The sequence below is a fragment of the Pelobates fuscus genome, chromosome 6 (assembly GCF_036172605.1).
Source record: "Pelobates fuscus isolate aPelFus1 chromosome 6, aPelFus1.pri, whole genome shotgun sequence".
Classification (NCBI taxonomy): domain Eukaryota; kingdom Metazoa; phylum Chordata; class Amphibia; order Anura; family Pelobatidae; genus Pelobates; species Pelobates fuscus.
This window is the reverse complement of record NC_086322.1, coordinates 154,668,499-154,684,611: the sequence shown is the minus strand read 5'-3', so window position 1 is coordinate 154,684,611 and position 16,113 is coordinate 154,668,499.

Sequence of the window (16,113 nt, the reverse complement as noted above, 5' to 3'; positions counted from 1 at the left end):
GCACGACGCATGACGTCCGTCTAAATCATCCGCCAATGAGAGAGTGCATAGAAAAACCCGGAAGTGTCCGTCTCCGCGGTTTTTTCGAAAGAACCTAACAGAAATCACCTGGATCAACCGATATAAAACACGGACGTTTGGGACCAGTACTCATATCCCTGAAGAAGTCTCCACAAGACGAAACGCGTTGGATTGAGTATTTATATCCTATTTATTTTATTATTGTATTTGTTTTTATTTGTTCCTGTATTTTTATGGTACAATCAGCCACATTCCACCTGCATTGTTCATCCATTTATCATCTTGGTCCACTTATTAGTGGAGACATGCTCGCTGATTGTTACCTTGATGTAAGTACAATCAGTGAATTAAATTTTTGATATTTTTATACAGTACTACTCTATGTATCTCTCTCTTTTTTTGCCTATTTGGAGGATTTAACATTTGGAGGAATTCCAACGTGTATGCCACACAGTTAATCGCTACGTATACCCTCTAAGGGAGATAAGCGCAGAACGACAATATCTGTTGATTTAACATTTGGAGGAATTCCAACGTGTATGCCACACAGTGAATCGCTACGTATACCCTCTAAGGGAGATAAGCGCAGAACGACAATATCTGTTGTAAGTTCTCTACCTCCTGGATACTCGTGTTTTTGCCCATTCATACTTCACTATATTATTGTATTTATGTTTTAGATCTGATACAAGATTCCACCCTATTATAAGGTTGTATCTTTATTTTTGTGTGCTATCCCTTCTATATAGCATATATTGCTTGTCTAGCCATATCTGCTATTTTTTTCTATATTACCTATTATTGAGTGAGTGAGGTACACTCTTGGTGATAGCACAGTCTCTATCTCTATTTGTTGGATTAACGATATAGTACACACTCTCTGTATATTTAGGAGTCTAGCCAGCTCCTTGGTTTTGCACCCCTCCCTGTCACAGGTGCCTCATCTCAGGAACCTATTTAGCCTTGTACTGCAGAGAACTCGAGATGGAAGGATTTCCCCAAGTGAGTAGCTCATTTACTAGACAGTTGGTAGTAGGACCTGCCAAAGATGGGGTACATTGACGTTGTGGCAGACTTATGCAATGTATGATCATATAATGCAACTAAACCCCCATTATTTTTTGCCTAGATTAGGTGTTTTTAATAAAACTAGCAAAATCTGTCAGCACCAAAGTAGCTGTTTAGTAGATAAGGGAGTGGGCTGGATTTTCATTTTTACTGTACTTATTGGCCCCCAGCAGCACCCCATTTAAGCATGTTCAGGCGATTGCAGCCAGCCCCTTGTTTTCCCATATATTGATTTAATAGAAGGCTTAGAACGCCTGGAAATATAGAAAGTCACACCCTCCGGGGTATACGATTTGGCAACAAAATCCAAAGCAAGAACATCCAACACCCTTTTGCAAGAGATCAGTCACAAGAGACAAACCAATTTCGCCGACAATTGGCGTAACGAGGCCATGATAAAGGACAGCACAACAGAGACATCCCAGGTAGATGAAAAATGTGGTCTGGGTGGACGATTAAGACGGGAACAGCTTTTTATGCACAGGCCCCGCAGGGGGTCTCCATCAAACAAAACACAAAACACACACAGGAGGGGGCATCAGAATAGATAAACATCTCCCGCTCTGGGAGATACTAACTAGACACAGGGACATGCATGAGTACATTCTACATTCAGGGGGATACACTTTGGGGCTTGGCGCCCCAGGGCGGGAAGGGGTTACGGGGTTAAAACTACATAGCTAAATAGCCCTGGGTCCCCTCTGGGACCCCTGCAAAAAACGGGGCGAAAAATCAGATGTACAGATCTGGAGATATCAGCGTTGAACGTCTGGGGCTCAAGGCTCTGCACATCCCTGAAATCAGTTCCATGGGGTTGCTTGGTTTAATCCGGCAAATTCAAACTAAATCGTGGCAATCAGCATTAGGGGGAGGAAAGAGTTTCGCCGCCCAATCCGAAGAAAGGGCGTGACACTCAGCTCCACCAATTGGTCCTCGGGGAGGATAGGGGTTTTGCGGCCCAATAAGAAAACAGGGAGCGAAATCCGATGTCACCAATCCGCTGAAAGGCGCAAAAGTTATTCGCGCCAATCAGTGCCCAGGGACGAGAGGGGTTTTGCCGCCCAATCAGATGGAAGGGTGCAAAACCCTGTTTGAATAATCGCTCCATCTCGGATTGGTCACCCGCTCCCTGCGGCGACAAATCAGCACTTTACTCGTGCAAACCAACCAGGAGAATGGAGTGAACCCAGTTTGATTGGGTGCTCCCTCTCCCATTGGTCAGAACAGACTTCCATGTGGCCAGCGAGAACCCTGCTGGCACACATCCCTCTCTCCAGTGGATATCCCCACGCAGGTATCCACCGGAGAGAGCGCTCTCCTGGGCAGCCATTAGCGTAGCATTGTAGCTCCTGGTAAGGGAAAGGGATGAGGGATTATAGCTCTGTTGGGGAGCAGGTAGTATAAGCAAATCAGTTCCATGGGGTTACTTGGTTTAGTCCGGGAATTCAAACTTCGCGCCTAAACCAAGCAACAACCAATCAGCCGAAATGGCACATACGAAATCGCACCAATCAGGATTAGGGGGAGGAAGGATTTTCACCACCCAATCCGAAGAAAGGGCGTGACACTCAGCTGCACCAATTGGTCCTCGGTGAGGATAGGGTTTTTGTGGCCCAATCAGGGCGTGAAATCCGATGTCACCAATCCGCTGAAAGGCGCCAAAGTTATTTTCGCTAATCAGCGCCCAGGGACGAGAGGGGTTTCGCCACCCAATCAGATGGAAGGGCGCAAAACCCTGTTTGAATAAGCGCTCCATCTCGGATTGGTCGCTCGCTCCCTGCGGCGACAAATCAGTGCTTTACTCGTGCCGACCAACCAGGAGAATGACATGAACCAAGTTTTATTGGGCGCTCCCTCTCCCATTGGTCAGAACAGACTTCCATGTGGCCAGCGGAAACCCTGCTGGTTTGCATCCCTCTCTCCGGTGGATATCCCCACGCATGTATGGCCAGTGGGGTTATCCATAGACGGTGATGTAAACACTGCATGTTCTCTGAAAAGACAATGTTTAACCCCTTAAGGACACATGACATGTGTGACATGTCATGATTCCCTTTTATTCCAGAAGTTTGGTCCTTAAGGGGTTGATGCAAAACGCCTGAAGGGAAACCAGAACAAAACCAGAACAAACACAATAAGCTGTAGTTGTTATGGTGACTATAGTGTCCCTTTAACTAAACTTTTATTATAAATAGCTGATGAGATTTCAGGTCTTTTGAGCCATACATTATAGATGTGTTGCTATATAAATGCTAACAGCATTAAATTCTGTTGTCTTAGTTTTTCCAAGAAGATGCACCGAGTAATAGATATAATTTTGTTTATATAAAACGTATCAGAAGCAAAAACAAATAAATAAAAAAATTCTTCTAAGAAACTAACAAAAGCTGGGAATTAACAAACACTTAACTTGTGAGAAACTGACAAGTGCATCTTAACATGGGATTCCAATGCAGCCTATTTTGAAAAAAAATATTTTAGGGCAAGTACTCATTTATTTACATTTATAATTTTAAGAGCTCTTGGCATTTTATGCTCATCAACAAAACTGATGTATTTCTCCCTGAATGAATACAAAGCCAGCTGCATATTGTTTTGGTGTTTGTAGACAATCAGCAAGCATCTTCATGTTTGATTGGTCAATTATATAGTAATGAAGTTGCAGATAAAGTACCTAACATTTCTGGCTGTAAAGTCTTGTTTGTTTTTTGTTTTTTTAATTATTGCAGGTGGTTTCGCCTACCTAATTTAATTACTTAATGTTAAACTGTTCATGTTTATCTCAGATTCAAAAATTCATTCTTAAAGAATGTATTTATCTCTTTCGTTTTCTTAATTTAGCAATGTAAATTCCATTACAATATTTTAATATGGCTATTGTGGGGTATAGTGGGGCATTCTAATGCATGTTATTAGTGGTATTTGACATGGAAAAAGCAGCCAACATAAATATGTACAAAATTATATTGCTTAAACGGACGCTTTAGTCAAAATAACAGCTTAATGTAGTTGTTCCCTGTTCAGAGAAAAGGACACCTCCAGTTTCCTTCCTGGGTCAATGCTGTCAGAGTCTGCACACTGTGCATGGACATTCTGAACATTCCTCAATGCATCAATGCATCTCTATAAGATGCAGATTGGCCAGCAGGGTGTTTGACTCGGCCCCTACCCAACCTCCTTGGCTGAGATCATCCGAATTGACTGTCTCAGACAACTCAATGCTCTCCCTTGGAATTAATTGGATTGGCTGAGATTGGGATTTCTGACGATATTAGCCAAGGAGGTTGGGTAGGGGCCGAGCCAAACATCCTGCTGGCCAATCTGCATCTTATAGAGATGCATTGATGCATTGAGGAATGTTCAGAATGTCCATGGAGGCAGGGCAGGGGCAAAGCCAGCGCCAGCGAACACATGCAGCGCTGGAATAAATGTGAATTTTACAGCTTTTTAAGGGGGGCAAGTTGGGACAGCCACCTAAATGGTGTTTTTTACACAAACTAAGCAGCTAGGGGTGAGAATGGTTCTTGTGAGAAGAAGCTGCTTAGTTTCTATTTGTAACTCTTCTTTTTTTGTATGCACTTTGGACTGTTATATTGCTAGAGTGTGTGAGTGATTCATTTTTGAATATCCAACAGAGTGTCTTTTTTTGTCTCACATGATTTGCATGACAAAAATGGGATTCATATTTCTATATTAATATTCACACCATGTCTTAGATAGTGTACTAATAATTGCACAATAAGATATAAAATAATTGTCCAAAACATAATTTGAAACCCTCTAGTATATGTGTCATTGTTGGATGAATGATGGAAATTCTGCAAGTAGAAAACATGTTCATGCAAATGAAAATATAATTTAAACATAATGCACTTAAAGGGACACTACAGTGATCATTTCTATGAAGTGGACTGGGTGCATGTTTTCTGTTCTTTTAACCCTGCAATGTAAAACCTTAGGTCCCCAATGTTCCTGTATGCACCCTCGTGTGACCTAAATAACCATAGGGACATGACACTGAAGCATTAAGAAAACAGACTTGCATTCCTAATGCTATAGTGTTTATTTAACTACATTTAAATTTACCCAAAAGTTGCTAGCCTATCCTGCCCTATGATATTAATTCTATGGAACTACCTTGCACTTTAGCAATAGGAAGTTATAAGATTTATTTTTCCAATTTGGCTGTTCTGGATTAATTTTTACAATTCCCTAGAAATAGCCAAACATAAATAATTTTTGTATCGCCACAAAATTTTAAATGTTTAAGCTGAATGTAGCACTAAATTGAGGAGCAAAGTTAAATTCCTACCCTACATACAGTTAATTGCATATGTATATTGTGTGTTTTATTAATGTTCTTCCAATTATGTTTGACCTCTGTTGACATTTAGTGTAATAATACATACTTCAATTTATTAAGGTATATGTACTTCTACAGATAAGCACCTTGTTGACTAATTGTATAACCTTTAACAGGTTAATGTCACTAGCTCATTTTATTGTGTTAATTAACAAATAATGCAAATAGCTATGTACCCATTAATTAACTTCAAGGCAATCAACTTGCAAGTTAATCTTTTACAGAGGAAGAGTAAGGTAAATTAGTTATGCAAGTTTTACATGATTATTCATGTAAATAAATGCTTCATAACAAAGAGAAAAATGTACGAACTGTGTTTTATTTCCATAAGATTTGTACAACAATCTTAAATCATTTAAGTCATTGGTCTCAAAGCTACAGCACAGAGGCCATTTTCTGCCTCTAAATACCTAAATTCAGTCCAGGCCACCCATCTGGAATAAAGACGTTTATCTAAGTCCTCAGAATACCTTTCACAGACTGCTGGTGGCAAGGTCTGTATCAAGAAAGTGACCGTGTCCTTATTTGCAGTATTTAAGGAGGCTGGACATTCAGTAGTGAAGCTGGCAGTGACAGCACAAAAAAGTAGCCTCAATAGAGAGCTCAGACAAGCTACAGGTGTTTGGGTGAAAGCATATATTGTATACATATTGGAGTGTGTAGCAGTGTGTGTCTGTAGTTATAAAAGCTCTGATATGTGTAGACTGTACAGCTCTGCAAGCACCATAGAAGGTTGAGACTTGGCCAGTGACCTCCTGCTGTAAAGGAACACTCCAATCACCATATCCACATTAGCGCTCTGTAGTGTTTATGTTGCCTGGCCCTCCCCCTTATAATTAGTCAAACCATTTTAGAATAGTTTAACTTCATATATGGGTTTCAGCGGGTGCTGCCTACCACTGTTAACTCTCTAAAATGGATTACTAAAAGCAAATCAAAATCCCTTCTTTGAAATTCGTAAGGCAATTAATCCATCATGATAACGTTAAATCCAAAACTATCTTCTTGTGGAACAGTAGAACAATCGCTTAAACAAACATCTAATGCACCTTAACACAGCCCTTGATACTGATTAAATGTATCAGTCCAGCAGAAGATGGTAACTTTATCTGTATTCACCCAGTAGGCATTCCTTACCATAACTGGGAAAATCTAGATAGAAATTTGAAACGTTGAAGAAAGGAAGATAAAGAAAAACTAGAGAAACACAACAATGAGCTTGAGGACAACTGAAAATTGAGAGTGCTTTGGTTATCCTTATCTTACAGCTATCTCACCTTCAAGAATGGAGACGTACCAGAGAGATGAATATTTTACAACTAATTGGAACCTACAGTTCTTAGCAACTGAAATCTAGATTTCCTGTGAACTTTTAAAGCACCTGCTATGTTTTCTTAGTTCTGGTCAAAAAACAAGGTTATTTTATAATAAAATTAAATATGTCTTAATGTGGGTGCATTAAATGGCACATGGCATGTGTAGCATTTTGTGCTACAGGTGCTATTCCGAAAAAAACTGAAAAATGTATATGCCCCAGTATTGCTGCTATGGATAACAAGGAGAGCTATAGAGAAAAAAAAAAGCATTTCCAAATGTATGGTCATTTGCTCAAAAATCAACTAAATCCTATAATAAACCAAAAATTATTCCCAAATTTTCCTTTTCAGGTAGCTAATATACTGCACTAAAATACACACTTCCCTACAGGGCTGTCATAGGCTGCTAGCACCAGGGTGTGGAGTTGACAGAACTATATTTCCCCTGATGCAGCCTCCATATTGAATCCATGTATGCTTCTTTGTTGAAGCCTGGTGCTTCTGCAGCTCAGTGCAAAAAGTAACAGTGTCTGACAGCTCTCTCCAAGTTCTACAATTTGACTACATCCCTGTCCTTTCAAACCTGTAGTTTCTGATAAACCTCCGCTGACTTTATGCTTTGTGTTCTTCCTCCCTCATTCTCTCCCCTGCTTACAGCTCCCCATTTCAGTCTCATCCAGGAACAAAATGATGATGGGACTTGAACTGATTCTCACTTTCTACTGATGTGCCACTGCATTTCCTGTATCCTTAGTTATATGTTCTGACTATGTCTTGCTCTCTTGCGCTTGTGTATCTGACCTGGCCTCTTCTACCTGAATTTGTGCACCAATTCCTGACTGTATGAATTCCCATCCAGTGTACCAACCTCTGACTTGTTCCTAACATTGCTTTTCTTGTCCTCCTCACCATAGCAATATCACAGTTTCCTCCCATGCTCTTTTGTACTCTGGTCGTGCTGAGAATTTTTTGGAGAGAAATGTATCCCTCTCTTTTGTGTGCCATGAACTACTGTTAACACTATATAAATACTTGGTGCCTGTCTTTTAAGTACAATTGTCCTGGAGTGTTTCCCAATTACCTGGTGGGCATTAAGACTTTATTAGTGGTTAATTAGATACAACATTCTGGCAGACAGAGTTCCCTACTGTAGGTACATGGAGTACACCTGTCATAAGGTGAGCCCTCTTCATATCTGTTTTTGTATGTAATCCCAGATAGACAGCTTCCTCCTTTTTTGGCAGCTCAAATTTCTTTCCTGACTTTTTTGGTACTGAAATTCTGTTTATTCGAACCACAACATGAACATGGGCGTTCCCAAAGTTTTTTGTTCTTTTTTCACCCAAATCAGTTTGTCAGAACTGCATTTTTTCACTGTGCCCAATTAAATTATATTTTAAATATGTATTAAATAAGTAATATATAAATATTTTTTTTTTACTGCTGCATCCTTTTACCTACTGTATATTGGTCATTTAATAGTAATTTTATCTGTGAATAAATTGGATATTTAGTTGCTGTCCCCAAACCATCAATCAAATTTTTTCCCATCAATCAAATGAACATGTTTAGCCCCTGTACTTACAAATATATTCAGGGCCAATGCAAATCATTGTGTGGAAATCTATTCACAAACCAGAGTTTACATAGGACACAAGGTCATGCGTTTAGACTGGAAGAAGGAAGATTTTGTCTAAGGCAAAGAAAAGGTTTTTTTTACTTTAAGAACAATAAGGATGTGGAATTCTCTGCCTGAAGAAGTGGTTTTATCAGAGTCCATACAGATGTTCAAACCGCTACTAGATGCATACTTGCAAAAACAGAATACTCAAGGATATACTCTTTCAATGTAGGGTAATAACTGCTTGATGCAATGATAAATCTGACTGCCATTCTGGGGTCAAGAAGGATTTTTTTTTTCCTAGCTTGTTGTAAAATTGGAAGTACTTCAAACTAGGTTTTTTTGCCTTCTTTTGGATCAACAGCAAAAAATAAATGTGAGGAAGGCTGAACTTGATGGACGCAAGTCTCTTTTCAGCTATGTAACTACCGTATATACTCGAGTATAAGCTGAGTTTTTCAGCACTTTTTTTGTGCTGAAAAAAACCAACTCGGCTTATACTCGAGTCAGTGTCTGTATTATGGCAATTTACATTGCCATAATACAGACAGGGGGCTGTGTGCATTTACTTACCTCTCCTGCAGCTCCTGTCAGCTCCCTTCTCCTCCGCGCCAGTCCGTTCAGCACCTCTGCCAGCTCCCAGTGTAAGTCTCGCGAGAGCCGCGGGGTCATAGTGCGGCCGTGAAACTTACACTGTGAGCTGACAGAGGAGCTGCACGGACCGGCGCGGAGGAGAAGGGAGCTGACAGGAGCTGCAGGAGAGGTAAGTAAACTCTCTGCCAGCCCCCATCCTACACAGTGCCCATCCACTGGACCACCAGGGAGTGAGAGCCCCCCTCCCTGCCATGTATCAAGCAGGGAGGGGGGACGAAAAAAAAATACATAATAATAAAATATTAAAAATAATAATAATTAAAAAAATAACAATATAACAAAAAAATGAAAATAATAATTAAGAAAAAAAATAATAATATAAGAAAAAAAATGATTAAAATAATAATTAAAAAATAACAATAATCAAAATGCCCACCCCCCACCAACACATACACAAACACACACTGCATCACACACACTCACACTTCATTCATATACACACACTGCACTTATACACACACACTGCACTCATACACACACACTGCACACACACACACACACACACACACACACACTGCACTCATACACACACTGCACTCACACACACACACTGCATTCATACACACACTGCATTCATACACACACACTGCACTCATACACACACTGCACTCATACACACACACTGCACTCATACACACACACACTGCACTCATATACACACACTGCACTCATACACACAAACTGCACTCATACACACACACACTGCACTCATACACACACTGCACTCACACTGCACTCATACACACACACTGCATTCATACACACGCACTGCACTCATACACACACACTGCACTCATACACACGCACTGCACTCATACACACACTGCACTCATACGCACACACTGCATTCATACGCACACACTGCATTCATTATATACACACACTGTAAATAAATATTCAATTAATTTTTTTTTATTTAGAAATTTACCAGTAGCTGCTTCATTTCCCACCCTAGTCTTATACTCGAGTCAATAAGTTTTCCCAGTTTTTTGGGGTAAAATTAGGGTGCCTCGGCTTATATTCGGGTCGGCTTATACTGGAGTATATACGGTAACTATGTAACTATGTAATACTTGTCGTTTGCTTGGGTATACATTTGGGTGGAGATACAGAGACAGAGCCCAGGGAATCTCCACACAGTGAAAAAGAAGCAGTGACAGCCTTGGGCCTAGTCCTATACATTAACCCAATTTGACTGCATATGGAGAGAATGAATGGAAATAAGGATAAGTATTTACTGAGCATATAAATATACATGCTTCGTCTCCTTTTCCCCTTTCCAGTTCCTTTTAACAAAAATCAAATTGTGCTCAGGCTGTTATTTAATACAAATTGTACTGCTGAGCTTTAGAACTTTTCTTAAAACCAATTTGATATTTTTGAAAAAAATACTGAATTATGAACACAATTAAGGAAATCAATTAAAAAATGCAACTCATTTATCATTTAGTTTTTCTATTAAAATAACTTTAAATTGGTAGCTATTTGGATTGTATGCTGATATTGTTAAACAATAAAAGAAGTGAAAACAATATCAGTATGTTCCTTGATTAATATTTTACAATTTGTTAAAGCAAACACAAAATTTTGGATATTAAAGAGCTGTAACTGCTCAACCTAGGAAGCAAATTCTATATTTATTTGGAGATGCTATGTTATCAAAGGCTCATTAAAATCTCCACTTTCAATCATGCAGTCATTCCAGGAGTACTGGGGACTAAATTAGTGTCATTTAAGGATGGTGATGATGGTTTTTGCAGTGTGTGAGATAGAATTACTGAGCATAATCAAGGCTTGAACTCATGATTTCATTAATGAGATTCAATGAGTTTGTTTTTGAGCAGAGATCTACTTTGTAATCATTGCCACTCTTGCTGAGCAGTACTGTTGTTTATGATTTACATTTGTGTCAGCTTAAATTATGTCAAATCTTCTACGGTCTTTTTTTTTATTTGTTGAAACTCCACATTAGTACAAATACTTTCCATGCAACTCTCTAGAGAATTCTTTTAATCTAGTTCTTATTTATTTATTTGTAGGCTCGCACTAACTTATAATTGCTGTTGTTATATGTCTTTATTTAAAAAATATATAATTCTATAGATATATAATATGTTAGCCATGTTATCTCTCTCTCTCTCTCTTTCTCTCTCTCGCTAATCATTCTTGGATATAGATATAGATATATATATATATATATATCCAAGAATGATTAGAGAGAGATATATATCCAAGACTGATTGGCTATAGTTAAGTTTAATTAAGAGACTATTTCAGATTGTAGACACTCACTTGATCTCAGAAAACTAATTCAAAGACCTAGAGTGGATAGGGTGGTGATAAATATGCTGACTTTATTTAAAAAGAATATGCTCTGAACCTTGAAATCTTAGAGTTTATAATCCATTGAGAGTGGATGTGACGGACCTATAATATTTTCCAGAATTAGCAGCTGACTGGTGTTTAAACAGAATACTTGTCTTCAGAAGCACCATAGACATTTGTCTACATTGTATGCCAGACATGTTTTGCTTTTAAAAAACTATTATGTGTTAATATTTTTTAAATGTCTTGGGGTGGCTTAAGGACTTCTGAGGTTACCCAGTTCCCCTAATCTCAATGATGTGGCCAGAGTTCAGGGGTCCTGAACCACTCAAGGTAAAACATTTTTGTTTTGCAGAAATTACACTGTTTAACTAAAGGGTTACAACAAACTTTCACAGTAGAGTCATTAGGTGTAAAAGATAAAAATAAATAATGGATGCATTCCTTAAAAGATACCTAAATACTAATTTCCAATATATGTTCAAACAAAAAGATGCACAAACCTCAGTGGCAGAACTACTGAACATTCTGACAGCCTGCATGCCTTGTGGAGGGCCATCCGACGTGTCCAGGTAAGTCTCCCTCCAGCCAGATCTCATCGGAGACCCAGTCACGTGCTGTGGCTCTTTGGCAGTGTGATCAGGACCCTTTGTGTGTGTGTAGGTATGTGTATGTGTATCTGTGTGCCAGTGTGTGTATGTAGGTGTGTGTGTGTGTGTGTGCCTGTATATGTTTGTATCTGTGTGTGTGTGTATGTATGTATCTGTATGTGTACCAGTGTGTGTATCTGTGTGTGTGTGTGTCAGTGAAGGTATATGTTTGTAACTGCATGTATGTGTCTGTGTAGGTATATGCTTGTATCTGTATGTGTCAGTGTGGGTACATGTGTGTTTCTGTACCACCGTGTGTGGCCACATATGTGCATATATGCATACATCCCAGCATTCAAACATCAAAACTACATACAAACACACTCCTACTATCAAATGCCAACACTACATTCAAACAATCGCCTGCAATCAAATGCCAACACTACAAACACACACCCATATTAAAACACCATAATTATATATAAACACCAAGACTACACACAAATACACCCCTGCATTCAAACTATAATACGACATACAAACACCCCTGCATTAAAATGCATTACACACGTACATCACTGTTTTTAAGTAGCGACAGTACATATTAACACACAACTGCATTCAAATGCCAACACTGTACTCAAATAGACACCTTTAATTCACACACATACTCCATAAATAAACATGCTTACATCGCTGCTGAATGTGTTGGCACTTTCTTAATGCCAGTAATAAATAGTAATAATAAATTCATTCAAACCCACAAAAACTGCTCACAAGTAAAATTTTGCAAGGATGAGCAAATGGTAGAGCCTCAGCTGGTAATGCATCATGGGATATGTACAACAGATGGGAAGCTATCTTTTGGCCACACTTGGGTGGCCCAAAATATTTTTTTTGCACCTGGGCCCTCTCTGCATTAATTTTACAACTCACACCACTGCCTCTAATAATGTTGAGTAAAGCTTTATTAATGCAATACAAAACTTCTATATGAAATGCAAAACAAAGGGAAATAAGTAATACAATAAAAAAAAAAGGTACAATGCGGACCGAGAAGGGTTTGGGGGAGACACTCAGAGGAGCTGAGGGACACAAAGAAACACAGAGGGGCAGTGAAAGGGGCAAAAGAGACATATAACTTAACCCAGTAGATTTTAGTAATGTCGACTAAAATCTACTGGAGGTTTAGTCGATTAAAACTAGACTAAAGGGGGGCGTGGCCTGATACCTGATGTGAACAGTCGCACTTGCTCGGAGCTCCCGACCGGCGGCAACAAAACTGGCCAAAAAACTATAAATAAAAATAATTAATGGGCAATAAAAAGAAGCCGTTCCCGTCCCTGAACACCCAGGACTCGGGCACACCGAAAAAATCCGGCGGCCTCGACAAATATTTCCGGGACACAGTAAAAATCCTCGGGGAAGGCCTAGCTGAAAACAAGGCGGCGCCATCTCACCTCACCCCAGCACAGAAGGAGATGAGTCTCCTCCAACAGACGGTATAGCGGACGGATTGGAAAGCATAAGAGAAACTCTCAAACACTTATCATCCAGAGACGAACTAGCTGGCATGATTTCAAAGCTGGAATCCTCCGTGCAGGACCAGATCTCCACTCTGACCACTGATATCAGGCAAGTGAACACGAGGGTGGGGGACCTGGAGGAAGACAGAGGCCAGATCTTAGACAGACTCCTCACTCTGGAGCAAGACCAAAAAAGCAGAGACATTAAAACTCTGTACATAATGAGAAATACAGAAGATCTCGACAACAGGGGGCGGAGGAATAATATTAGGATAAGGGGGCTCCCAGAATCTCAGGGAAACTCTGAAAACTTGCTCAATTTACTGCAATCCCAGTTTAATAAAATCTTGCAGAGGCCTGAGGATACACCAATTCTCCTAGACAGAGCTCACAGGGCGTTAAGGCCTAAAGGCCTGCCACAAGATTCCCCCATAGACATAATCTGTAGAGTGCACTACTACTCTGAAAAAGAAGATATCATGAGAAATGCCAGAGATACCACTGACATAATTTTTAATAACACAAAAATATTGATTCTCCCAGACCTGGCATGGCTGACTCTAAGGGGTAGAAGAACCCTGAGACCGCTTACATTAGCCTTGCAACAGGCCAATATCAAATACAGATGGGGCTTCCCTTTCTCTCTAACGGCCTCTCATCAAGGAATACAAGCCACTTTAACATCAGCAGCGGAAGTAGAAGCTTTCACTCAGCGTCTAGGCTTACCCAATATGAAAATACCCGACTGCTACGACATGTCAGAACCCGAAAAGACTAGACCACAATATCAGGGACAGACCGGCCAAGCTACAGACATACGGAAAAGAACGTTGTGGAAGACCCCACCAGCATCACCCTTTCTAAGATCAAGAAAACACCCGAAGATGGGGGAAACGGACTCTAAATTATAATGGACATACAATTTGTCTAAAGTAGAACTTTACTTGCCCACCCGCTTAATCCACAGATATTGGAAGGGGTAAATATATACAGCTTCTATTGTATACCTATGTTGTAGACAGAATGTGAAAATGACATGATGCCAGCTTTTAGATGAGAGATTTCACATTGATACACCAGGGTAACTCAATTTAAACAGGGCATGATATAACACCATCAGCACACCATGACATATCGATGCCCAATTACAAGGTAATTTGAATTTCACTTGATATAAGACCAGTTGATAACGTGAAGCGTCAATTTACCACCTCCGGGGAAGCTACTTAGCAGTTGAGGCGTTCTAAAGAACGCAATACTCACTTAGAATGCATTACCGATAGTAAAATATCACGCTCCCACAGGACACAGTCTAGGGCCCTCTGGGGCCGAGAGCGGTACCAAATAACTAAATAGCTTCTGTGTCATAAAGTCAAACATTTCCTGAGCCAGCTCCTACCGCTGGACACACTCAGGCTATAGCACCGTCTCCTTTTTAGAGGTCTAACACACTGTTTACTCATTATCCTCACAGTTAGCACAAAGCAGTAGACCTCTGTACCAACACGAGGGGGTTCTGATTCTCTACAGAACTTCCCCTCGTAGTGCATCAAACTCAATACTTATTTGAAATTGATTTGTAAATAGTTATTGTTTATATTGTTTATCTGTTATTAATATTCTGTTTTGTACGGCCGTATCCCGGCCATCTCACGCTTATATACACACACCCAATAAGAAATCCCGCTATTTGTGTACATTCCACGTGATATCAACACACCAAATCCCCCAATAAGACCCCAAACGTCAATAGACGCTAAGCTTTGATTGCCACCTGAACATGGGCACACTACACATATGCTCCATAAATGTCAGAGGGCTAAATACGCCTGAGAAGAGAAAAATGGTTTTAACTGACTTAGTGAAAAATAAAACAGACATAGCATTTCTCTAAGAAACGCATTTAAGAGGCTCTGACGCCCCGAAACTTAAACACCTAAACTTCCCTCACGTATACTATAACAATTATAATCAGAGCAAATCACGAGGAGTAGCAATATTAATAGGGAAACAGGTCCCTTTCACATACTCTTCACACGTGACGGACGAATACGGAAGATTCATCATCTTACAAGGCATAGTGGGGACAGAACCTATAACCCTAGTGTCCATATATCTCCCCAACAAACACCAATGCGGGGCGCTAAGAAAAATATAGAACAATCACAACTACAAACCCCACTGAAATATCTCCCCTGGATTATATCCACAGGCGAGGAGAAATCGACACGAGACCTACCAACCATTTCAGCCACTCTTCAAACATGGAAAACACTACACCCGCACGCAGACTTTACACCAACACCCTCTCCTTACTACCCGATATCTCACAACGCCAGATTCCCTCTGGGTAGGGACAATGTAATACTGGCTAATATTAAACCTCGCTCTAGAGATAGAGGAGTGATATTACAAGACCTAGTCACCACAGAGGGTCTCACACCACTTACGGCCCTTACAGACAAGAAATGCCCAACGATGACACAGACTTTCCAATATCATCAGGTAAAACACTTCCTATCTAAAGAAGGGCTTCTACAGTGGCAACCTAGAGAGGTTACTCGATTTAAAAGGCTTTGCTCACTTCCACCTAAAACGAAAATAGTCTCTACATGCTATCAATTGATAC